This window comes from Lissotriton helveticus, chromosome 6, assembly GCF_964261635.1.
Source record: "Lissotriton helveticus chromosome 6, aLisHel1.1, whole genome shotgun sequence".
Classification (NCBI taxonomy): Eukaryota; Metazoa; Chordata; class Amphibia; order Caudata; family Salamandridae; genus Lissotriton; species Lissotriton helveticus.
In genome coordinates, this window is record NC_136067.1 from 1,787,541,994 (window position 1) to 1,787,567,168 (window position 25,175).

General features: G+C 44.0%; 1 protein-coding gene across 1 annotated transcript in view; it reads right to left on the reverse strand.

Annotated features, from left to right (window-relative positions):
* SLC3A1 (solute carrier family 3 member 1) overlaps positions 1–25,175 on the reverse strand; it is a 150,648-nt gene that overhangs the window by 56,553 nt on the left and 68,920 nt on the right. The window lies entirely within an intron of this gene.

A 25,175-nucleotide genomic window follows, 5' to 3' on the forward strand; every position in this document is an offset into this window, starting at 1 on the left:
AGGCGCCATGATTGCACAGTATAAACAGGCAAGGAAAAGAAATAAACAGGTAAGCCCAGCTTTGGAGATAATTCATGCCAACATAATAGATAAACATTTCCAATTAGAACAAGCACAATTAACAATACATATTAGCAACATAATGGAATAGCTACCCATCGCTACAAGACTGAAAACACACTCTCCTGAGCAAAACTGGACAGTAAATCCCAAATCTACACTGACTACCTATTGCCCATCAACTGGTACAGATATTGTTGGTCATTCATTATTACTAGCACGTGTGCTTCCATAACACTGAGAAGATGTGTGGACTTGTTTGTGGTACATAAAACTCTCGAAGAGAAAGTAGCGGATCACGATGATAAATCTTGATGAAACAATGTAAAGTGCTTGGGATTATTTGAAGAGACTAAGAAGTATCCCATGGAAATATTCCCAGAGTCCTTCATAGCATCCATCGTCAATGACATGGAAACTGTGCAGGGACTACAGGATACAGGATATAGAGGACTTGAACGCAGCAACAGCCACCTGTTTTCCTACACTGAATGGTCATGATATGCATGCTCTGATACAACGACAAGGTTCACTTGATGACTCTTGCAAGAGACGTAACGTACAATGGCAATAGTATTTAGTTTTACCCGCATTACAGTATGAAATCATAGAAAAGAAAGTAAGCGAAGTGCAGGTTGAGCAAAAGACAGACCCCATGCCCTGATGCCTCTGGTGCGGTTGTGAATAGGAATTAAAGTAAGAGACAATACTTCAACAAGCCTAAAGAGATCATCCATTATGTGGAAACACTAAATCTCCCATACCGCCTTAATTTAGGGACTGCTTTGATAAATTAAAATATGCTACATGCAGACACATGTTTAGACCTACGTTGTTTCTGTTTGAATTGGAATGTGTATTTATTTTGAAGTTTCATTGCTGCATAGGACTGTTTGGCAGACGGTTTTATTGGTTCTCACACAGAAAGCTTCATACAACACTATTAGAATTGACGTCTGTTGGAGCAGGCCCTTTTTGCAGTGTTATCCCCAAACTTTTGCCTTCCTCCTGTATTTTGTCTGACCTGTTTTTGTTGGTTTTATGAGTCTGGGCACTTTACCACTGCTGATCTGTGCTAAGGTGCATGTGCTCGCTCTTGTAAACTTGGTAAGATTGGTCTACACCTGTTTGGCATTTTTAATTTACCTGTAAGTCCCTTGTACAGTGGTATCCCATATACACAGGGTCTGTAATTTAAATGCTACTAGTGGACCTGCAGCACTGCTTGAGCCACCCACCGGATTAGCCTTCCAAACCTGTCTCAGGCGTCTGCTGCTCAGGGCCTGCATGTGCAGTTTACTTCCACAGGGATATGGCACCTAAAGTGTTTGCCCATCTGAAACGCCCCTTTTACTACATATAGGTCACCCCTATTTAGGTCATAGGTAGCCCTATGGGCAGTGTGCTGTACAGGTAAAAGGTAGGACATGTGCCTTAGCTGTGTGGCTTATATATATATCAAAACAAGAGCAACCCATACGTCCATGTGAACTGGGTAATAGCTAATCAGCTTAAGCACAATTGTTCACAAGGAACTCATTTCAAACAAAAAATGTTTTTACTTTTTCAAAAATATGACTTTTTGCAACGACTTTTTCAAGCCTGACAAGAAGACTAATCCGAACAATATGTCTAAATTAATTTACACATTGTAGTGTTTATTTAGTCCTTTACCTAGAGAACAGTAGCACCAGGAATGAATCATTAACATTCACTTCAGCCAAAAGCACAGACTCACATAACACAATATATATTGATACTGTTTACACGCTTATGAAAGAAGAAGAGGAAAGTGACTTTATGTGACCCAGTGAAGTGACCATAATCAACATGTGATAAAGCTAATTTTTTTAGGTTCAGAACTAGAGTGTGTTCCGGTGTTCTCAGGACTATCCTTTATTGGTTGCCACTGACGTTTCAACTCCAATCTGGATGTCAGATTCTCTTCAGGACACGGAATTCTGGGGACTAGAGGCACTTAGGCTCAGGTCAAAAGCGCCAATTTACTGGTCTTTTTAATCACCAATGATCCTAACCCTTAATTCATTGAGTTCGGGAGGAATGGTAGGGATATTGATCATACTCTCCAGGAGGACGAAATGTCTTCAGGATGATTGGTGGAATATACAGCATTAACTGAAAAATCACTTATATGGATGGCTTCAATACGAACTGATGCGGTCCAGAGTGCACACAGATATCACCTTAGTGAGTGCAGGACCCAATGTGCCAGTAGTAATTAGGTTCACCGTGGATACAATCTCTGATAAGATTTATTTTATAAGGACTGCCACTTGACCAGCTGTCAGGAGAGGTTGTTTACCCAAATTATTGCACAAGATACTGCAGGAGACAATCTTGACTGCTGCCAGTGCTACATTGCACTTGATACAGATAACATGCCGAATCCGGAGAAGGACACTGCTGAGGCTTGTACTTTCCTTTCACAAGGAACACTGCCTTCACTACTCACTGATAATCACAGCTTTTGCTGTCAACAAGGTATGCAGTGTGTTTCTGCTCCCTTAGAAAGTTTAGATTGCAAGTTCAACTTTTCATGCTCTCCTTGTTTATTGCCTAGGTTTTAGGGTGTTGCTTTTAAATGACATTTTAAATATGTTTGAAATGTTCTGGTTCAGCCTGTTGCAATCAATGCTTTTAGTTTAAAGTGTCTATTCTTAGAAAGTGTCTATTCTTAGTTTCCTTTGTGTGTGTTCGTGATATTGTGAATAGCGAAATAGGTCTGCTTCTGGTAGCACAGTGCCTCAGATCCTGGTTTAGGGATTGTTAGACCCATAAGCAATCATTCCATTTCAACAATGTATTGGGTGGGGTTTTGTGGGGCTACAATAACCGGTCTTTCGCATTCACTGCTTGTGCCTTGAACCAAGTTCACCTGTGTCATCCTTTGGTGGAAACTCCATCAGAGTCATGGTTTATGCAGCAGACCTCTCCAAATCGATCACCTATGGTGGCATAGATCACTGAGCATTAATCATTGTTGATCCTGTCGATCACCGAGTTTTCCTCTGAAAACAACAGGTGGTGAACTATCTAAATTGGCATGGACCCTACTTTTGTACTACCCCTAAGTGGTGAAATGAAGAGGTCAAGCATTGGGCTGGCTATCCTTCCTAACCTCAGTTCCTTTGCCACTGTGTCTCTCACGATCCCTCGGTGTTCCTCTGCCAATCTGAGGTTCTTGAATGTCCTCGCCCCCTCCTGGCCTTCGTACAGTATTAGGAAACCTCCTTAAAGCCTTTCAATATCGCCTTTGCCTCAGGTACCTGCTAGTGAGCATTCAATAGTATGCTTAGTGGCTCCCTAAGGATGGGGGTGTTAGCCAGTTGTGCTGGGGCCGAAATTCCAGCTGTCTTGATGTTTTGGGCTCCAGTCCCATCATGCTCAGCCCAACCTCCCTCATCCAACTGGTTGGGCCCTAGCTTTAGCCTACTGTTTTTGGGGGCCCTCTCTCCTCTGAGCTGCTACCTTTGGTTTACCACACTTATTACTTTGAGTGACCTCCCACGCAACTATTGCGTACTTGCCTGAATGTATATGCTACCCACTCACTACGCTGAGTAGCCTTCCATGCAACTGCTGCATACATGCCTTAATTTGCTTGCTACCCCCACCCCTCTGTTGAGCACTCTCCCTTTCCATATTTCCAAATAGTTGTTGCTCCTTTGGAGTCCTTGTAATTTGTAATGCCCATACTGTCTCTGTCATCTGCCCTTGGGGCCGGCCTGGCAAATAAAATGCTCATTCTAGTTTACCCCTTCCCTAGCTGCCAGCATCTTGTGTGTGAACCCTGCCAGGTCCTTACAGTCCTGTTCCATTTTTGACTAGGCTTTCATCTTTTGCCTGAACTCGTGGTCCACACCGTCCCTTGAAACAACCTGTATGTACTCAGAGAAATAAAATAGCTGCTTTCTGTGGGAATTTCTCTATGATAACACATGTCATCACCCTGAACGCTTCCAATGAATTATCAATGCTCCGCTCCCTTCTGAATCTGAGGTTCTCTTTCTTCTTCTCTTCCTTCTTCTTTTGGAAAAACAAGAACAAGCTTACTTGCTGTAACTCCATCAGTGGGAAGATGGATATGTACTTTCTACTCAACATGTGCTCCTTAACCACTAGCCAAATTAAAGTTTTGAATCCTCTGAAATTTGACAAGCTGGGCCACAGACAGACAGCCCTAGCTTAGTCTAAATGAGAGAGGACTAAGGAGCCAACTGCTGGTCCACTGGGACCTGGCACACGGTGGAAGAAGCAGTGGAATCTGTTTCAAACCCTGGAGGAGCTGGAAACTAGAAGGATGGAGTTTGTGGATTTGAAAGTCAAAAGAGACATCTTTCTTAATGCAGACTCCAATTTTTTTTAACACTCTGCAAAGGTGTATATGTGCTTCCCCTGGTGGTGGGCCAGAGGTCATTGGGCTAGCAGGCAGTATCATCATCACCAATGGTCAAGATTTCAGTCTTGTTACGTTTAACCTTGAACTAGTGCCCAAAATTCTTTAAATTACACTTTCTTGAACTTGCCCGCCTATGAAAAGAATATCCCCTTAAAGAAAGTCACAATATAAGTCCCATAACCAGTCAGAAGCTTTAATCAATGTAGTGAATGAAAAGGCCATCAAACAGAACTAGAATAGACCCTATCAACACCAGACACGATCAGTAAGGGAAAGGCTCAGAATAAGACTTTGCTGAAATGATCTTGTGCATTGATCATCATTTTAAAAGTGCAAGAAATGTATCTTACCTGGAAGCCGCTTTAAGGTGAAACAGTAGCACTACTACATCACTGGACGAGGTGGGGCATATATATGTTCTGGCTTTTGTGCATTGTTATGCTAACGTTTCATAGGGAAGTGCTGGGGCAGTCCTAAGGGACTTCTTAGAATGAGGCAGACATGGTTCATTGCCACCTCATTAAAATAATAGGCATTACCCCCACAGAGTAGAACTACCGGTTACATTGCTTATTTTGATCAATCTGACCCACATTCCTGGGCTCTCCCCTGTTATTCAGCCTTCCATTGCTTCCCAGCTAGCTCTGCACTACGCAAATACTGCTGCATACATGTCACATGGGGAGGTGGTGGCTGTATTCCTCAGAGCAGCGGCTGCGGCCAAAATAAAGTGGTGGGACAGTGTGGACACAAATAATAATTTAAAAAAAACGCTTTTACATGCTTCTCCCGCTTTTGCTCCATCTACTGGATGCCTTGGTGCTTCTTTCTTCCGGAAGTCTGTGGGCCAGCACAGGCTCCCAAACTCCCCACCCAATCCAGATGCTGCTCTCGTGCTGTGAGAACAGCTCCAGGATTTGTCTGAGCGGCCTGGTTAGGCACTCACGAAGGCAATGGGAGCCTGTGCCATTTCTCCACCCAGTTGTACAATACAGCTGGGTGGACAAATTCTAAGTCTACAAAGGGGAATGCCACCAAAACTGGTCTGTTGTCCAAATAACACTGGGTGGAAGGAAGTTCAGCTTGGCATTGTTGTCTGTATCCTTAATTCCGGAAGCTGGATACTCGTACATGCTCAGTGGAAAACGTGCAAAAAAGTCCACTTTGACCTTGAAAATGGTTGCCCCCTGCTCTCCCCTTCCAGTAACCATCTAGTGCTATGCGATTGCAGGAATGAGTATAAAGCATTTATGTAGTCTATGGCGAGCTGCAGTGTCCCTTTGATGACAGTTTTCCACGGAGAATGGCAAGGGCTTGTGTGTATTGACACACAATAATTACTGCAGATCACAACACATTTGCAAATAGCGACTCGTAACTTTGCATTTGCAAAGTCAGCTGCATTGCACAGTTGGGCCATTTTGGGTGAAAAGGTGTTTCATTCATGCGGCATAGAAAAGTGCACTCAGTCGTTATCACTGTAGCGATCCTTCTGCACTCAAACTCACATGAATTGCATTATGCATTAACTAACAAGAGTGCCTTTAACTATAACAAGGTGTTATTTCAAGAAGATTTTAATACTTTATTTTTAAAAGTAACTCCTTTCATGTTTTATTCATTTTAGCAGCATGATTTCTGGTGCATATCTTCATCAGTTGTGATAAGGGACACAGACCGTGCAGCTGTTTTTTTGAATTTCTGACTTGTGCAAATAAATATGTTCTATATATCGCATCGGCAGCCCACGCGGGGCAGCACCTGCAGAGTCCTGCCTGAGCAAGAGCAGCACATGCATCACACTGGAGTTAGGGAGGCGCTCCATCAAAATCACACTAGCCTCAAAGCTGCGCACGGGCTTAGAAAAAGAGAAATATTGGTTTTCTTTTCTGTCTCTTAAGCCAGGTCCAGCCCATATTCCGTTTGAAAATAACCTCCTTTTAAACATGCAGGGATATATGTACACGGCGATGGCGCCACCAGAACATCTCTTTTAGCGACGTCCCGGTGGCGCTCTGCCCTTCTGCATATCTGCAAAGCTGCGTTAAGCTACTTTTGGTGGCTTAACGCCGCCTTGTAAACACGGCCCCTTACACTCATCACTTAACGTGAAAGGGGCTTGCAATGGATGTTGCTGTGGGTGTTCTACCACAACACTTGTTCCTTTTTGACGTTCCCCCAGATTTACAAGAATGGGTGAATCTGGGGCAGCTCCAAACACTAACGCCATGCAAGAGCAGGTGTTTGAATTCTGAAACAAAGAGAAATACTTTTATTTCTCCTCGCTTTTTCTTTTTCTATGTGTGCTGCATTCTGAAGCACATATAGAATGTGTCTGTCTGCAGCGCATGCAGTGTGCACTTTTAGGAGGGTGGCCACCATAGTGCCGCATTCTGGCACTTCCACACGCTCCACTCATTGGGACCCCCCACAGGAGTCCCCATGTCGGGCATTCTTTTTTTTTGATAATCAACTTTATTGAGTATATAAAACAGCAAAAGAAATTCATTGGTTGCAGCTCAGGAATCAACATATAAAGCGGATCTGAATCAATAAAACATATAGGCACGGTCAGTCCATTCCAATCCAGCAGCTCATCCTGCATTACAATAACAGCGGAACATAAAACATTCGATACATCAAGAATCATGGCAGAATCATGTTGAACCATTTCCCCCATATTTTGTGGAATAATTCTGAAGAGCCTCGGGCTTCGAACAGGGCCTCCTCCTGGGTGCCGCACCAACCAACCCCCTCCTCCACCCCTTCACAGTGGGTGCTGCGGTACGCGACCAGTGCATCGCTAGGTCTCTTTTGGCCACAGCAACCGCCGTCCCCAATAGGCGCTTATCCATTCTGGAACCATCCAGGCCGTCAAACACCCCCAGCAGCATCCGCAGTGGATCATGGGGAACCTCCCATCCCAGGGCTTGTGTGAGTTCCCGCTCCACCCTCTTCCAGAACCTCTCTACCACCGGGCAAAGCCACACCATGTGGTAAAAATCAGCAGGGGTTGAGCCGCATTTTGGGCTGTCAGGGGAGGGTCGCAAGCGGGCACGTAAGAGTCGCTCTGGGGTGAGGTACACCGCATGCAGGTAGTATGTCTGCACCAGGCGTAGTCTGGAGATCGTGGTCACGGCTTGGGGTGCCATAAGGGCATCTCTCCAATCCGCCTCCTCCAGGGGGCCCACCCAGTCCTCCCATCGAGCGTGTTAATTTATCTAAAGACGCGGGCCATTTTTCACTAGGGAGCGATGTCTGGCATTCTTACAGTGTCATTTCCAGCACTCAGGGGCTGGCGTCAGGTACTTATACCTGCCCCACTCAGTGGCCGTCCTCTTTGTCCCCCCCACTTGACACCCTGTCAACCTCCCTACCCCATACCCATTGTGCCGGCGGCAGGATTTTGTTGCAATGTGCTGAACGTATTGAAATGTTAATTTGTGTTGCAGGTGGAGCTAAAGGGTGTTCCAGAGGCTGATTGGTACATAGGGGTACCATCTCAAGAAGCACAGCAGGGGTGCTCTATGCCAAACCCCGGGAGTCTTTACGGCAGGACCATGGATGGATACGCCGGCTCCCCACTTCTCCTTTGGGTGGTTGTAGCCTGAGGAGCTGGGCGCTTTCCTTGCAATATTCCACCACTAAAAAGGTGTGAGTAAAATCATGGACTGGTGATCCATGATATTTAAGGGAGAAAATCCCCAGATAAAATGGTAACGCCGATTGGGTTGGCCATGGTGCAATTTGGTCCATCAGGCGACAGGGCAGCTTAGGTTACTCATCGCTGCCTGCCCTTGAATTGCCTGAAAGTTAACCCACCACATTGGCATATTTCATGTATGAAATAAACCTGCAGAAAAACTGTTTGCCATCAAACTTTGTGTGGCGTGATTATTTTAATGCATTGTGTACTAATTGCCTTACTATGTGGGGGAGGGTTGCTGATATCGCTCTAAGATCAAAATGCCATTAATGATTGTTTATGCACTTAAACAATCATTATATAATTAAGATTTGCCACTTCCATGTGTGCTGCTTTCTGCAGCACACATAGAAGTAACAAATCGCATTTATGGATTGTTTATGTGCCGGAAGGGACACCTTCCTGCACTAAACAATCCTTCCTTGCAATGCAGGCACCCTTGCACTATGGTGCAAGGGTGCCTGTGTTCATGCTAGGCATCTAATTTTAGTGCCATTGCTAGGGAAGACACAGGAGTGTGCTGTATTGTTGTAAATATGGTGCATACCTGCGTTTTGGAAATGTCGGAGCGTGGCTCTGCCAAATTTGGCCAGCTCCGTGCTCCAACATTTCACTGTAAATATGCCCTGCAGTTTGTTTTTCCAAGTAGTGTTAATGTTTGCTGATTAGCAATGAGATGCCTCTATTTACATTTGAAAGGCTATTTCTGCCCCTCTCTTCCACTATATTATTTACCCTGCGATTCCCTAAAAAACGGGTAGCAGGTCAGGAATTAATTTTCCTTCACAAGTCTGCCAAGCTCTATGACATGTGATACCATGAGCCATCCCCGGCGTTTCAGTCAACAGCATGTTGCATTGTGGGGGTTGTTGTTTTTCTTTTAATACTTTCCTTATGGGTTCAAAACCTTAGGATGTAAAGTGATGTTGACTAAAATGCGAAAACAGACCAAAGGTGTTATACGTAACACTGAGCCATGTATCAGCTATGTTTTAAAGTATTACAAAGACTTCTAGTCTATTTCACAAACTGCTTGCTTCACATGTAAAACCAAAAGTAAAGTCTGGTCACGTATTTTGTGGGATCACACTTTCATTCACATCATGCATTAAAATTAGCAAAGGCAATGCAAATCATTTTGTCTTTTTGTGTCGTGGAAAGTTTTATATTCGGTGCTTCACAACCCCGTTACAACATGGACAGCAGAAACACTACCTTCCCTAAAACAAGGAATACATCAGAGACAGGTGGCAGTAGCAGAAGCAATACCACACAATTATTTCACACATACAGAACAGGTGCAAGACAAATAGCCAACACACTAAAAAGGGAGTGAGGGGATTTAGAGGACTATTGTAAGCTCTCCATAAACAAACCTAAACATAAAAGCAGTATAAAGCTGTAAAACACTGCCAACCCTTCTATAGAATTCCCAGACATTCAGGTACTCCTAGACAAAGACAAACCTTTATTTGCCTAGGATGGTTCGCTTCATTAGTGAGTTCCACATCAGGCACTGAAAAGCACCTGAGTGTACTACTGTTCAATGGATGTACAGTCTCAGAGTTATTGGTCCCTATTTTGGGTTAGGTTAGTTTCCCTCATATCGACATTTATGTTCACTCTTTGTTAAATTGCTACACTTATTAAAATTGTGTAGGTAAGCTCAAATGTTTTTTACTGGTGTTCCTCTACCATAACAATAAGAAGAGGACGATCAAGCAATGGACCCTGCTTATCTTGTCCATCAACATGTTTCAGCATTCATGTAATGCCTTGAAGGAGTCTTGTGCCTTTCTTAGTAATACAGATATCTCATATTAAATATTGGGAAAGCCTCTGGTTCATAGGGCATCTAATGCAAGTGCTTTGAATGTATCCAATATATCTTTTGTTTTTTCATATGATTGGACAATAACAGCAGAAAAGCCTCTTCTTCAAATAGCATGTACACCTTCAGCAGAAACAGTATGAGCTTCCCTCCTTCAGAGGTCAGATATAGCTAAGGCAGCAGCAGTGTAAGCTTTCCCTACTACAAGACAAGCACAAATTGTGCAGCAGCAGTGAAAGCTTTCCCTATCACAAGACAAGCACAAATTATGCAGCAGCGCTGCAAGCTTTGCTTCCTCTCAGAACAGGCATAGCATGACAGTAGAGACTAAGCAAGTAATGACTGCTAGGGGACCCGTTTGTCGCACTACCACGTGTGTTTTGATTGTTGGAATTAAAAATCGATTGTTGCCCACCGATTAAAGTCATGAATACCTCAAATTTCATAAAACACAATAGAGAGACAACTTTAGACAAATATATGAGCAATAGCTATGTGCTATATGATCATAGATAAATGAATCGTGAAGTGATTTTCTTAACTTTTGTAATCCTTTATTCAAGATCTTCTGGCTGAAGACAACGATTCCATGCAGCCAACGTGTTTTGGCCCAGTTACGGGCTTGACAGGATGACAGTAGCTAAGTAATCTTCCCTTTCTCATGGACGGCAACAAGGGCAATATTCCATTCCTCACAGAACAGATCCAGCATGGCAGACTAGTCCAAGCTTCCATCCCTCACAGAACAGTACAGAACATTTAAGGCTCGATTGACATGCAGCTGCATGGAACGGCTTAACTCATTGAGAGGAATTAATAGGTGAATCAAAGGGTGAATATATAAGTTTTGACACCATTCTCACTTAGGTGATATTGATGAAGCAAAGCTTCGCATATTTTGCGGCTTGCCGAAATCAAGAACCTCATTTATGTGTAATAAGGTAACCCGTGTATGTTTTACTAACGTTTATATTTAGCTTAAGTAAAATTCCCGAAGCTTGCCTATGTGTATTTCTAATGAATTAATCCGTGTCCTTTTAAAAATGGCCGTCGCTTGTATTTTAGTTACTGCGCATGCGTCAGCCACACTCACGTGTCCTGACGCGTCTGCAGAAGTGAAGGGAAAGTTATGCGCATGCGTAATTCATAGCTGTGCTTATCATGTGGTACAGCTCGTGCCACTGCTCTTGTGTCCGTGTCAATGTAGCTAACATTTAATGCAATTAAGTTTATTTCTTGATGATGAGTTAAAAGTACAAACCCTGTGATGTGTTTTCCTAATGACATTATTATGTATTAATTTGTTTTCGCTTACTTTTCATGTACCGCGGGAAATGGGGGTCTGAGTGAGAGGAGAGCCATATTGGAGGTCCCTTCTGCGCCTGTGCGACATTCGGCAGCACGAGGGACCTTGGCTGATGGAACATAGCCAGCTGGCAGTGATGGGCGAGATGCTCCTGAGAAAGTCACCTCTGCCCTGCGAGAACAGCGAATGTGGCTCCTTATGTGATACATTGTTATATTGCGCTACTGTTAGCTCATGGGAACCCCAAATCTGCTAGGCGGTACCCAAATATGTTAATGAAGGCTTCAATTCGTGTATTGTGATTGGTGTGTTACCCAAACCCTACCTTAGGACCAATCGAAATTGAGGGATTCTGACACTTTGCAACATTGGGGGGTGGTACACTGTCCCCAAACTGTATATCTACCCTGGGTTCACCTAGTGAACCGTCCGACTTGTCTGGTTTAGCTGACCTGTCACTGACCCAACGCACTCAATAGGTGACTGAAGATACAGAGCGCTGCGGAGCACTCTGTCCGAATTTGACCATAGACTAAGGTTCTACTGAACCTTAAAGTGCTGGCAAAGCACTTAGCTGGGAGTTCGCTGACCCAATCGGGGTCTTGATCGATAGCTGCAGAGCGGGTGGAGCGCAGGCGTTGCTTCCGAACTGTGGGTTCCGGTCCTGTCCTGAAGAGGGTCCTGTCCTGAGGGTTTGCTGTCCTGTCCTGAGGGTCCTGTCCTGATTCCTATTCCGAGGGTATCCTGTCCTATCCTGGGTGTCCATTCTGCACCTGCTGTCCTTTGAGGGGTATCCTTCCTTGAGGGTTTCCTGTCCTTAACTGACCCGTGGCCAGGGTTTGGTTTCCACACCTTTTCTAGGTAAATATTACTCTGAACCTCTTGAAATTCTTGCACCTTCTGAATTTCTAACTTTTGCTTAAATAAAGTTCAACATTGCATATGTTATATTTCCATGCCTTTCCGCAACTATTGAACAGTCATTTATAATTTTGCAAAGTTATTCCTATGTCTTCTCATTTGTTAGAAATCATATTTTGCATAGCAGTGTGTCATTTTCTGATATGGTCTAGAACTTCGTTGCCTAGGTTGTTCAAAGGCCCTTTCACCTTAAGTGAAGCGTGTTATTCATTATAAGTTCTTCTATAGTCACACACACTTAGTCTATCCCTGTCTAGATAATACTGACTTATATAGTATTCTCTCGTTACATTTTATTTAGTACCTTGATGATTACTCTGTCATTATTTCTTTCTGCCTATGTGATTTACGTTATCTTGGTTATTGATTGTCTTATTTTACTGTACCTCATGCAAGAAAATATTGAATTTAGATAAACATTTTAAAACTTCCAGTTGTCCGTGGTCATTTAAACAGTATTTGAATGGTATTGGTGGGGTTTGTATTTTGCTGCTTTTCCTTTACAGCTAGCTCCCTGATTCATTGTGGTCATTAGGCACCCGCATCGGTGGATGGTAAGTCGGGTGCACCGAAATTTGGTAGCAGGGAACACACACACACCAACTTGATAGAGCTCGTGAAGTCACCTGATCGATGTATATGGTGGTTTGAAAAGTATATGGGCCCTGAAGCCGGAAACGGCGAAAACTGTTGGTCGGGTGGCCTCGCGCGCTCTATCAGTTTTCTGGTAGCTAGAGGATGGTTAGGGACTAGCTAAAGGTTAGGCAGGATTAGTTGGACTAGTTAAGTCGGAAGCTGCTATTATATTAATGCTGCTAAAAGAGCGGCTGTTCTAAGAGACCTGATCAATCTCTTGTGAATACGCTGCTGAAATTCATGAATTACTGTATTGCCATTATTCTTGTTCTTATATTGTTATATGTACTAATCCATGCAATTGTCAATCGTTTAGTTAAGTGTTGTCCGAACTCCCCGGGGAATTGAAAGGGCAAGTGGTGAATAGAATCCATTGTCCTGAGGTCACAGGTTCGAGGAAAGTTAGGTGCAGGTTAGGATAACCGGGAAGCACTAACTAGGGTTTTCCGAATACATGTGTGAATAAATGACAGTAACGGGGTTCATTGGCAAAATTCCCATAGTGGCGTAACCTAGTAAGGGTCACATCGGAAGAGTAGCAGGTTCCTCGGAGCTAGCGTGAAAGCAGAGGGGTCCGCTGAGAAACCTTAAACTCGGAACATATCCCGGAAAGAAGTGGATGAGTTTAGGGGAATAACAGGTTCATCGATGCTAGAGTGAAGGGTAGGCGGAAGAGATCTGCCCGCAGCGAGTGAAAAGTAAATGGAAGTAGTTTACTTGCAGCAATAGAATTCTTTCTCTGTCTAGACACTTGAGCACTGTGGCGAATGTGTATTTGTTGTAAAATAACCAAGCACTGAGCACTTTAAAAGAAAGAAAGTTTCCATTACCTTGTGAAGGGAGGGAGTCAGTCGCGAAGCGCCTCTGACGTCACTCTGTGCCGCGCTGGGATTGGTAAACGCAGCGGGCGGGTAGCGGAGCTGAAATTGTAAAGGAGGGGTGAGCGCCGGAGCGTGGGAACTGTCTCACGAAGGGGCCGCGCACCCATTGGCGGAGCTTATTTTGTGTCGCGCACCCATTGGTTGCACGAATTTTCTGAAGCGCGTTCTGATTGGAGGTAGTTTGTAAACAAAGTTAGCGCAGAAGTCGTATGTGGCACTCGCGGACTACAGAGACGCGACCTGATCCAAGGCATCTAGGGTTTGAAAGGGATCAGTGGAAGGCTAACAGATACGATATTATGTACGGAACCAAGAGAAAAATGTCCCTTGTAAATAAGGTGAAAAATTATTTTAAAACGGACAAACCGATTAAATCTAGGGAAGGTGTTCTTGTCCCAGCACCCAATACTCCTGCCTCATTCATGATGTTTGACCGAGGGTACAATACCTGTGTGTGGCTGGAGAATTGGGTGAAGTACACAAAAGATGACGGAGTATTGGCTTTTCCGTTAGATGGTACTTTCAATGGTAGGATCTTATTTAATTTAAGAACCCGAATGAATGAACTGCATCCCAGACCGAGACTAACGCAGTATGAGGCATTAGAGGAATGGGAGATTGAGGCTTTTGAAAGAGAAAGACCCCGAATGGACAAGGGTTTGACCAAGTGGTACCCCAGGCAGAAACAGGAATCCAGGGATAAAAGGATGAAACAGTGGAGACAAAGCATGATTGTTGAGGGTCTGTTTCCCATGATGCCGGCATGTCATAACATTGGAACGGGTGAGAAAAGTACTGAAAAATGTAAGCATTGGGGGGCCCTGGGGGATTCAGATGATGAACTAATAGATGACATCTGTACCAGAAGTCCGCCACCTTACAATGAGGGAACCCGACCTTCCAGTGTAGGAGATGTTCCCCGACGCCACTTCCTAAAGGAAGAAGACAGGTCCCTGGGACTGGGAGGGGGTGGTCAAGTATTACCCTATCCTGAGAAACCCGAACTGGCGGAAACAAGGGATATATATCCCAAAGTGCCCGCAAGTCAGGAAGAAAAATATCCACGTACGAAATTTTTTTTTCCCAGACCCTTGTATGAAAGCGAAGAGAAACCTTCGAATTCGGGACTGCCTTTTGTTCAACCTCCATATGGGGAAGAGCGCAGGTCCTTTAATACTGGAACTTTATTCCCGAAACCAAATTATGGGGGAGGACCAAGTGAAACGCATCCTACTGCCCCGAGTTTTACTCCTCCATTGAACCCCCAAATATTACATGACACAACTTTAAGAAGGGTACTAGTGGAAAAGGAGCAAGAGGCTCTAGCTAGACAAAGAACAGAAATAATTCAGAAAATTTCTCAGATAAATACCAGTCCTGAGGCATTGACTATTCCAGTAACTATTGGACCGGTGGTCCCGTTATACGGAAATGGTCAGGGAAATCCGATTACTCCAGTTATGACCCCAGTCATGGCAACCCCGAGACAGGAACCAATCATCATAGATGATCAGTCCAGTGAATGCGAGTCTGAAGTTGCGTTTTTGGAATTGCCAAACAAACAGACTATAAAGGGAACACAGCAGAGGTATAACCCTTTTAATACAAAGGAAATTAAATTAGAGACAGCAACAGGTACTAGGAATGTCTCTCTGGTAACTCCGGATGAAATTGAGAGTTGGAGTCGTGAATTAGAAAAGCAGACTCCGCAAACAAAGCCTTTAGACCTCTACAAGCTGAGGGTTGAAATAGAAGAATTAATGGCAGGAAATGTGGGGTTGGATCGATTGAATACCTACTCTGAGGAAGAATTGTCGTTCATATGTAAAAGCTTTACAAGGAACACCAGAGTGCTCCATGAAAAACTGACCGAAACAGCAGTTAGTATGGGGGTAGATATCTCAAAATCCAAGCCCTTACAGAAACCGTACAGAGCAGACTTCTCAGACAAAGATATAGAACACCTGAATGTGGCAGGGAAGAAGTTGCAGATTAAAGAATTAATGGGAGTACTGCAGAAATGGGGAGATGTGGAAAGATGGAGAAGCAGGTGGGCGAAAAAGAGGGAAGAGGTTCGCTCCCGACAAGTGACTCCCGAGTTTGCTTTAAGAGAGGTAGAAAAACCTGAGCAGTTATGCCCCATGCGCGAAGTTCCAGGGGGGAAATATGTGCATGTCCCCTGGTCTAGGCAGGATATTGTGTCCTTCACGAACGATTTTCCAAAGTTACGAGAGAAACCAGTTGACTGGTACCGGCAGGTGGAGAGGTTCGTGAAGGTACAGAAATGTCTGTGGAAAGACCTGGATGGGTTTTTCGACATTGTGGTTCCAGTAGATTTATGGACCCAGTGTAAAATAAACATAGATTGGCCCAGTGAAGAGTATCCCAGAAACAAGGAAACAGGGGAGCCATCAAAGGAAGTCATGCGAAAATATGAGCAGGTAATTCAGCACTTGAAAGAAAAGGTGCCCGCTAAGGAAACTGATTGGACAAAAATAGATAGAACAACACAGGAAAGGGACGAGACAGTGCACTCTTTTTATGAGAGGTTATTGCAGGTATTTAAAACATACAGTGGTATTGACAACATCGACCTGAAGGATATGACGCACTTTATTTACAGGTTTGTAAATGGTTTAAGACCTGAAATTTGTCAGTGGATAAAAGACAATAAAATCTGTTGGCATACTAAGAAAATGGATGAGGTCCTGCGGTACGCTAAGTACTGCGAGGACGAGATGGCAGAAAAGAAAAAGGCCCTTAAGGAGAAGGTTATGTGGGCTCAGGTGAAGCTCGCAGAACAACAGGAAAAACAATTGAGTAACATGGTTAAAAATGCTGAGAACAAAAGTCCTGGGGGAGGGGGTGGAGGAAAGCCCCGGCCCAAATTTAGCAGGGAAGAGGCTATGAAAAAATTTCCCTGCCATCAGTGCGGCGAAATTGGACACTGGCGAAACGAGTGTCCCCAATTAGTCGATGTTAATGAGAAAACTCCTGATTTAATTCCACAGACGCAGAAAGAAAGACCAAGAAAGACTCAACCCCAGGTAAAAACAGTTCAGGTGCCTCGAGCACCCAAACAGGTATACAGGGGAAGACAGGCAGAAAATGAAGAGATAGAGGTTTGGGAAAGCGGGGAGAACAGAAATACAGCAACTTCGCAGTATCTGCTGAATGATACCTTCCTTTGTAATGATCAGGACTGACGGGGCCTGAGAGGGGAGGACGAGGAGTGCGTACTTGGCGCTTCCTTGCCGGTAGACCAGTCTGGACCATATATTGAAGGAAAAGTTGACGGAAATGATGTCACCTTTCTGTTGGACACTGGCGCTACCCGTTCTACTGTAAGAACAGTGGACGTTCCAAACCTACCCCTCTCGGGAGAAAATATCCAAGTAGTAGGTGTAACTAATCAATTGATTAGTACTCCTGTTACCGAACCAATGGAGATTTCAATTGGAAATTTTAAACAGATGCATAGATTTGTCGTCTGTGACACCAGTCCAGTAAATTTACTGGGACGTGATTTGCTGTGCAAAATGAACTGTACCATCTTTTGCACACCAAAAGGTGTTGAAATACAGACCCCAGATGAAGACGGCATTTATAAATTATTGTTGCTTAGACCTGACTCAGAAATTAAAAGATTGACCCTGCAGGACTTACCCCAAGAACTCCAGGAAGCCGTAAAGCCAGAGGTGTGGGATTTCACTGGAAAGGATGTGGGGTTGATGAAAGATGTGGACCCCATACAAATAGCCATCAAGGACAATGCAGTATATCCTAACACTAGGCCCTACCGAATGAATGCTGAAGTGAAAGCAGGTGTCACTCTGGAAATACAAAAATTATTGGAAGGAAACATCATACAGGAAGTGATGAGCAGCCCATGCAACTCACCGATTATGGGCATCAAAAAGCCTAGTGGCAAGTATAGGGTAGTGCAGGACCTGAGAAAGGTTAACAAAATTGTAGTTCCTTGCTGCCCTATTGTCCCGAACCCTGCAGTAATTCTGTACCAGATTCCTTGGGATGCTGAGTGGTTCACTGTGATTGATTTGTGTCATGCATTCTTTTCGATACCCCTGCACCCCGACAGCAAATTTCTTTTCTCATTTGCTTTCGAGGGTCACGTGTATTGTTGGAACAGGGTCCCTCAAGGGTATACAGAGAGTCCCTCTATCTTTAATCAGATCTTGAAAAAATGTCTAGAGACTTTGATCTTACCTGGGAACTCTGTATTAGTGCAGTACATAGACGACCTTCTATTGGCGTCTAAAAGTCACAGGGACTGTGTAGTTGACACCATTGCCCTCCTAAACCACCTGTGTGAGAAAGGGCATAAAGTGGCCCCTGACAAACTACAGTTCTGTGCAAAATCAGTGAAATATCTAGGACACCAGATAGAAAAGGGTGTCAGAAAAGTCACTTCAGAAAGAGTGAGAATAATTCAAAAAATGCAGTTGCCCCGTACTCAAAAAGAAGTCAGAATGTTCCTGGGTGTATTAGGGTACTGCAGGCAGTGGATTCTAGGATTTGCAGCCTTAGCCAGGCCCTTGATAAAAATGACCACGAGAGGAATGCCAGATGTTGTACAGTGGGACGATGAAAGTCTAATGGCTTTCACAAGATTGAAAAACTGTCTGTGTACGGCCCCTGCGTTGGGAATGCCAGATTATTCCAAAGAGTTTGCACTATTCTGTGACACTCGCGATAATTGCGCATTGTCAGTCCTGACTCAAGAACATGGCACGACCAGGAGGCCTGTGGCCTATTTCTCTGCCACACTGGACCCAGTAGCCGCTGGGTTACCAGGCTGTCTGAAAGCAGTAGCTGCTACCTGTGCAAGTTTGGAGCAGAGTGAGTCCATTGTCATGGGACATCCTGTGACCGTGTATGTTTCACATGGAGTGGTAATTCTATTGACCAGAACTAAAACACAATATCTCACCCCTAGTCGGCTGACTAAATACGAGAGGATTCTTGTGGGTGCAGCAAATGTGAGCATTGTTAGGTGCGGTATTCTGAACCCTGCCACCTTACTCCCCGACCCCTTGGAAATGGAAGGTGGGGATGATGATGAACATGATTGTATTGATCTGACAGAGTTCAGTACCAAGCCACGCCCTGACATAAAAGAAGTACCATTGCCTGAGCATGATAAAGAACTATTTGTGGATGGTTCCTGTCTAAGACATGAATTAGGAGGCTTGAGTGCTGCTTATGCAGTAGTGTCTTTCACAAAAATTGAACAAGCAGGTTACCTATATAACATCAAGTCTGCACAAGTAGCCGAATTGATAGCCATGATAATGGCTTGCAAAATTGGGAAGGACTTACGCATAACAGTGTATACTGACAGTCAGTACTGTTATGGCGTTGTGCATGACTTTGGCCAATTATGGCTGCAGAGGGAATTCATGACTTCCTCAGGTACTCCCATTCGGAATGCAAAAGTTGTTCATGACCTTTTAGAGGCCATCCAGTTACCCAAAGAACTGGCAGTGGTAAAATGTACTGCTCATCAAAGGAGCATGGACAGAGTATCTCTGGGAAACGATTATGCTGATCGAGTGGCTCAATGGTGTGCCAAAGATCGGTATATTGTAAATCCAAAACGAGGGGGGCCAGGAACCAGCTGCCAGCTTCAGGTGTTTGAGGAAGTGCCTACATGGGATGAGGTGAGAGAGTGGCAGGAGTCGGCTCCTTGGCAAGAAAGGGAGAAATGGAAGGAGGATGGCTGTAGACCGAGACGTGTGGATGGTGTGATTTTGGGCCCAACTGGTATGCCTGTGTTACCCCGACACTTGCTTGGCACAATGGCAAGATTAATACATGAAGGATCACACATTGGTAGGGATGCCATGATTCTGGTATTTCAACAGACTTGGTACAGCAAGAAATTCAGGAAGGTAGCAGAGTCCCTCTGCCAGAGGTGCCTGTCATGTCAACAGATGAACCCAGGCAAGAGGACAATGGTTGAACTGAGCAAGATTGGGAGGTCAGGGGGTCCCTTTATAAAGATACAGGTTGATTTCATCACCATGCCCCGCTGTGAAGGGAAACGATATGTCCTTGTCATTGTTTGCGTATTTTCAAAATGGGTAGAAGCTTACCCTACTCCTCAAAGTGACGCACTGACAGTAGCGAAGTGTTTACTAAAAGAACTGATACCTAGGTTCGGAATACCATGCATTATTGAATCAGATAAGGGTGGACATTTCCAGAATGACATACTGGCTGAACTTTGTAAGGCCTTTGGAATAAGGCAGAAACTCCATTGTGCATACCACCCAGAGGCTTCTGGAATAGTGGAACAAGTAAATGGAACTATCAAAAACAGACTAGCAAAACTGACAGATGCTACTGGCATGACCTGGGTGAAGGCCCTGCCCCTGGTCCTGATGGGACTGAGAAGTGTTCCAGACCGCAAGACAGGCCTAAGTCCCCATGAAATCATTATGGGAAGAGTGATGAGACAAGCATGGGTGCCAGGAAGCAAACTGTTGAGTATTACTGATGATTTGGTGCTTGAATACTGCAGAAGATTGGGTGACCAAGTGCGTTCTATCTCTCGCCAGATTGGAGACGACGGCATCCTCAATCCAACGACTCCTCTCCACAGCTTGGTTCCAGGAGACTGGGTCAAAATAAAGAAGCACACTCGATCAAGCTGTCTGGCACCAAGGTGGGGAAAGAAACGCCAAGTAATCCTGGTGACAACCACTGCAGTGAAAGTCGCAGGTGTTCCCCAGTGGATCCACGCCGGACACACTCAGAAGGTATTGCCAGACAAAGGATTTGAAGAACCAGGGCAACCAGCAGAGGACCCTGAAGGAGCCAGACCAGTAGCAACTGACAACGAGCAGCCCAGCACCAGTCAGGTTGCAGGAACAGCAGACGTTGGCCCAGGAGTAGTTGACTGCGAACTGCCAAGAAACCAGCCTGCTGAAGAGGTCCAGGAAACTGAGCCAGGAGTAGCTGAAGACGAGCTGCCAAGCATATGGCCAGAAGAATGGATACCGATGATTGATCTGACCGAAGATCCTATCAGAACAAGAGAACGACTTAGTGAAGGTAGAGAGTGGACTAGTCAGGAAAAGCAAGGCACAGGCGAAGAACCTCAGCCACTTGAGATTCAAATCAAAACTGAGGAAGGAGAAGGTCAGACAGGGACAGAGCAGGTATTTGATACACCACCGCGCACACCTGATGCAGATAAGGGAGAGACTAGAAAAAGAGTGATAGTTCGAGCAGAAGAAAATCAAGAGATCGAAGTGCTTGAACAGGATCAGAGAGGGTTAGAGGAACGGGTTCAGGAAACAGAAACAGAAATAAAGACAATCGAAAGCCAAAAACAAAATATTCCTGAACAAAGCCAGATTAGCAACCAGGCAGAAGAATTTGATGCTAGCCCTGGAACTAGTCAGATAAGGGAAGTAGGAGAAGAAAGTGGAGAAGAATTACCACAAGATAAAGAGAACAAGAGAAGAAGAAAAGAAAGTGAAGTCCAAGTACCGACTAAGAGACTAAAGAAAAGAAACAACCTTGAGCCTAGGTTTGTAAAAAGACTGAGACTAAGGATAAAGACAGTGGAAGAAAAACGTGCAGAAGCAAGAAGAAGTGCTCGAATAGCAGAGCAAGAAGAAGATTCTTCCAAAAGAAGGAGTGAGCGAATAAAAAGACAAAACAAAAAGTACAAATCTCCTGAATGGACACTGGTTTTGGAAGAACTTGAAGATCTTGATATAACTGACGTGAGCGACGGAGAACCTGTCCCAGAGTACTCAGCTGAAGAGGAAGACGAGCCACCGTGAATTTGCACAAAGTAAGCTAGTTGTGTAAAAAAATAAAAAAAAAGAGGGGTGAGAACACTCCTACTGAGCTAAAATGTCTGATTCAACAGTGAATGGTAGACCTAGTTGCAGCCGTTTTAAGACGTGTTGCAAGGTGTGTATATGTAGTGTAGTAGTGCTGATAGTTATTTGGATAGGATTAACAATTTTCATTCCCTTTGCTGTAAGTAAAGATACTAACATTGTCCCTACTGAAGTTGTAAATACTGACAATGAGGAGCTGACAACACAGAGTGTAGAAAGACATGAGAGAGCATTGAGACAAACTAAACGAGACTTAGAAGCATCAGATGAGAAAGGACTACATTATCATGGAATGAAAAACAGGACACATTTGAATGTTTTCGCAAACTTGTTAATACATTATGTAGAGACTATGGAAATTGAAGATTGCTATGTCTGCATGAAGCTACCTACTTCGGTGGCTGAAGGCGTGACATACCATCATCTGCCATTAACATATGGAATTTCCTGTAGCATTTTAGCTAGTTTATTTTACAAAAGGGGACCGTTACAGTATTATTACTCTAACAATGACGTGATCTTTTCTGAACTGCCTATACGTGGGAACTTGAATCCTGTACATACCAAAACTGACACCATAAGATATATGGGAGACTACTTTCTGACTATAGGGAACATTGACATAGCAGACGCACACAGAGATAACTTGACTTGTTCTTTGCGTGAGCAGGAAAAGATGTTCCTGAACATGGCAGAGAAAAGGAGAATTAAAATTCAGAAGAAGGCTAATGACGAAAGTCAGAAAAAGCCAAAGTGGGCAGAGAATATGGAAGGCACCTCATCTGGTGGAGCGGGTCCTGCTCTGTTGCTGGATTTTGAAAAGAAAGGCAAGCTATGTCTTCACCGCGAGAAGACTAGCTATTATAATAATGTTTTCATTGGTTCCAGTGAATGCGAACATAATTACAAGGTAATTGGAGGTTGGGGTTTCAAAAATGGGTCAGAGCCTGTGTTTCCTGGAATTTATTATATTTGTGGGGACAAGGCTTATTTCAAATTGCCGGATCACTGGTATGGGAGCTGCTACTTTGGCATTGTTTTCCCGAAAATATACCATGTGAATGGAAAAGCTGGAAGCAATGAAGATCCTAATGGCTTAGTGCGTAGTAAAAGAGAAAGTATAGGTGAAATTATGGGTAGTATTTTCAGTGCACTGATACCTGGAGTGGGAGTGGTTCTGAACACTCACAGAATTTGCAAATTGTCTACTATAGTGGATGTGCTGTCTACTGAAACAGCTCATGGATTTCTGCTGGTCAATACCGAAATGGTTGCGATCAGATCAATGGTTTTACAAAATCGACTTGCTCTTGACACCTTATTAGCGAAAGAGGGCGGAGTCTGCCGGATGTTGAAGGCGCAACATTGTTGCACTTATATTCCGGATAAAAGTGTACAGATCAAAAGATATGTGAAAAACATTACTAATTTGGCAAAGGAACTCAAACCACTCGAGGTTGATAGTGCATGGAAGAGACTGGTAGATGGTCTCTCAAATGTAGGTCATTGGCTTGCTAGCATAGGTAAAAGCTTATTATTCAAAATTCTGATGCCAATTGGTATTATAGGTCTTATTATACTTTCCATTTTCTTATGCTGTAAATACCGCAAGCGCACCAAAAAGCACGAGGTAAATGCAAGAGGAGTGAAACGAAGTGTGGATGAGATTGAATTAGAGGAAGTGAATGATCAGATATACAAAAAGGTGAAAACTTCTCACCCTGCTAAAACTGAAAGAGAAAAGTTAGAGCGGTTGCTGGAAGAAATAGAACTTTATAAAGTGTGAAAGAAAGTTGGCATCTGGTTCCAGTATAATTTGTGATGATAGTAGATATCATCAAAGAGGGGATTGATGAAGCAAAGCTTCGCATATTTTGCGGCTTGCCGAAATCAAGAACCTCATTTATGTGTAATAAGGTAACCCGTGTATGTTTTACTAACGTTTATATTTAGCTTAAGTAAAATTCCTGAAGCTTGCCTATGTGTATTTCTAATGAATTAATCCGTGTCCTTTTAAAAATGGCCGTCGCTTGTATTTTAGTTACTGCGCATGCGTCAGCCACACTCACGTGTCCTGACGCGTCTGCAGAAGTGAAGGGAAAGTTATGCGCATGCGTAATTCATAGCTGTGCTTATCATGTGGTACAGCTCGTGCCACTGCTCTTGTGTCCGTGTCAATGTAGCTAACATTTAATGCAATTAAGTTTATTTCTTGATGATGAGTTAAAAGTACAAACCCTGTGATGTGTTTTCCTAATGACATTATTATGTATTAATTTGTTTTCACTTACTTTTCATGTACCGCGGGAAATGGGGGTCTGAGTGAGAGGAGAGCCATATTGGAGGTCCCTTCTGCGCCTGTGCGACATTCGGCAGCACGAGGGACCTTGGCTGATGGAACATAGCCAGCTGGCAGTGATGGGCGAGATGCTCCTGAGAAAGTCACCTCTGCCCTGCGAGAACAGCGAATGTGGCTCCTTATGTGATACATTGTTATATTGCGCTACTGTTAGCTCATGGGAACCCCAAATCTGCTAGGCGGTACCCAAATATGTTAATGAAGGCTTCAATTCGTGTATTGTGATTGGTGTGTTACCCAAACCCTACCTTAGGACCAATCGAAATTGAGGGATTCTGACACTTTGCAACATTGGGGGGTGGTACACTGTCCCCAAACTGTATATCTACCCTGGGTTCACCTAGTGAACCGTCCGACTTGTCTGGTTTAGCTGACCTGTCACTGACCCAACGCACTCAATAGGTGACTGAAGATACAGAGCGCTGCGGAGCACTCTGTCCGAATTTGACCATAGACTAAGGTTCTACTGAACCTTAAAGTGCTGGCAAAGCACTTAGCTGGGAGTTCGCTGACCCAATCGGGGTCTTGATCGATAGCTGCAGAGCGGGTGGAGCGCAGGCGTTGCTTCCGAACTGTGGGTTCCGGTCCTGTCCTGAAGAGGGTCCTGTCCTGAGGGTTTGCTGTCCTGTCCTGAGGGTCCTGTCCTGATTCCTATTCCGAGGGTATCCTGTCCTATCCTGGGTGTCCATTCTGCACCTGCTGTCCTTTGAGGGGTATCCTTCCTTGAGGGTTTCCTGTCCTTAACTGACCCGTGGCCAGGGTTTGGTTTCCACACCTTTTCTAGGTAAATATTACTCTGAACCTCTTGAAATTCTTGCACCTTCTGAATTTCTAACTTTTGCTTAAATAAAGTTCAACATTGCATATGTTATATTTCCATGCCTTTCCGCAACTATTGAACAGTCATTTATAATTTTGCAAAGTTATTCCTATGTCTTCTCATTTGTTAGAAATCATATTCTGCATAGCAGTGTGTCATTTTCTGATATGGTCTAGAACTTCGTTGCCTAGGTTGTTCAAAGGCCCTTTCACCTTAAGTGAAGCGTGTTATTCATTATAAGTTCTTCTATAGTCACACACACTTAGTCTATCCCTGTCTAGATAATACTGACTTATATAGTATTCTCTCGTTACAATTTATTTAGTACCTTGATGATTACTCTGTCATTATTTCT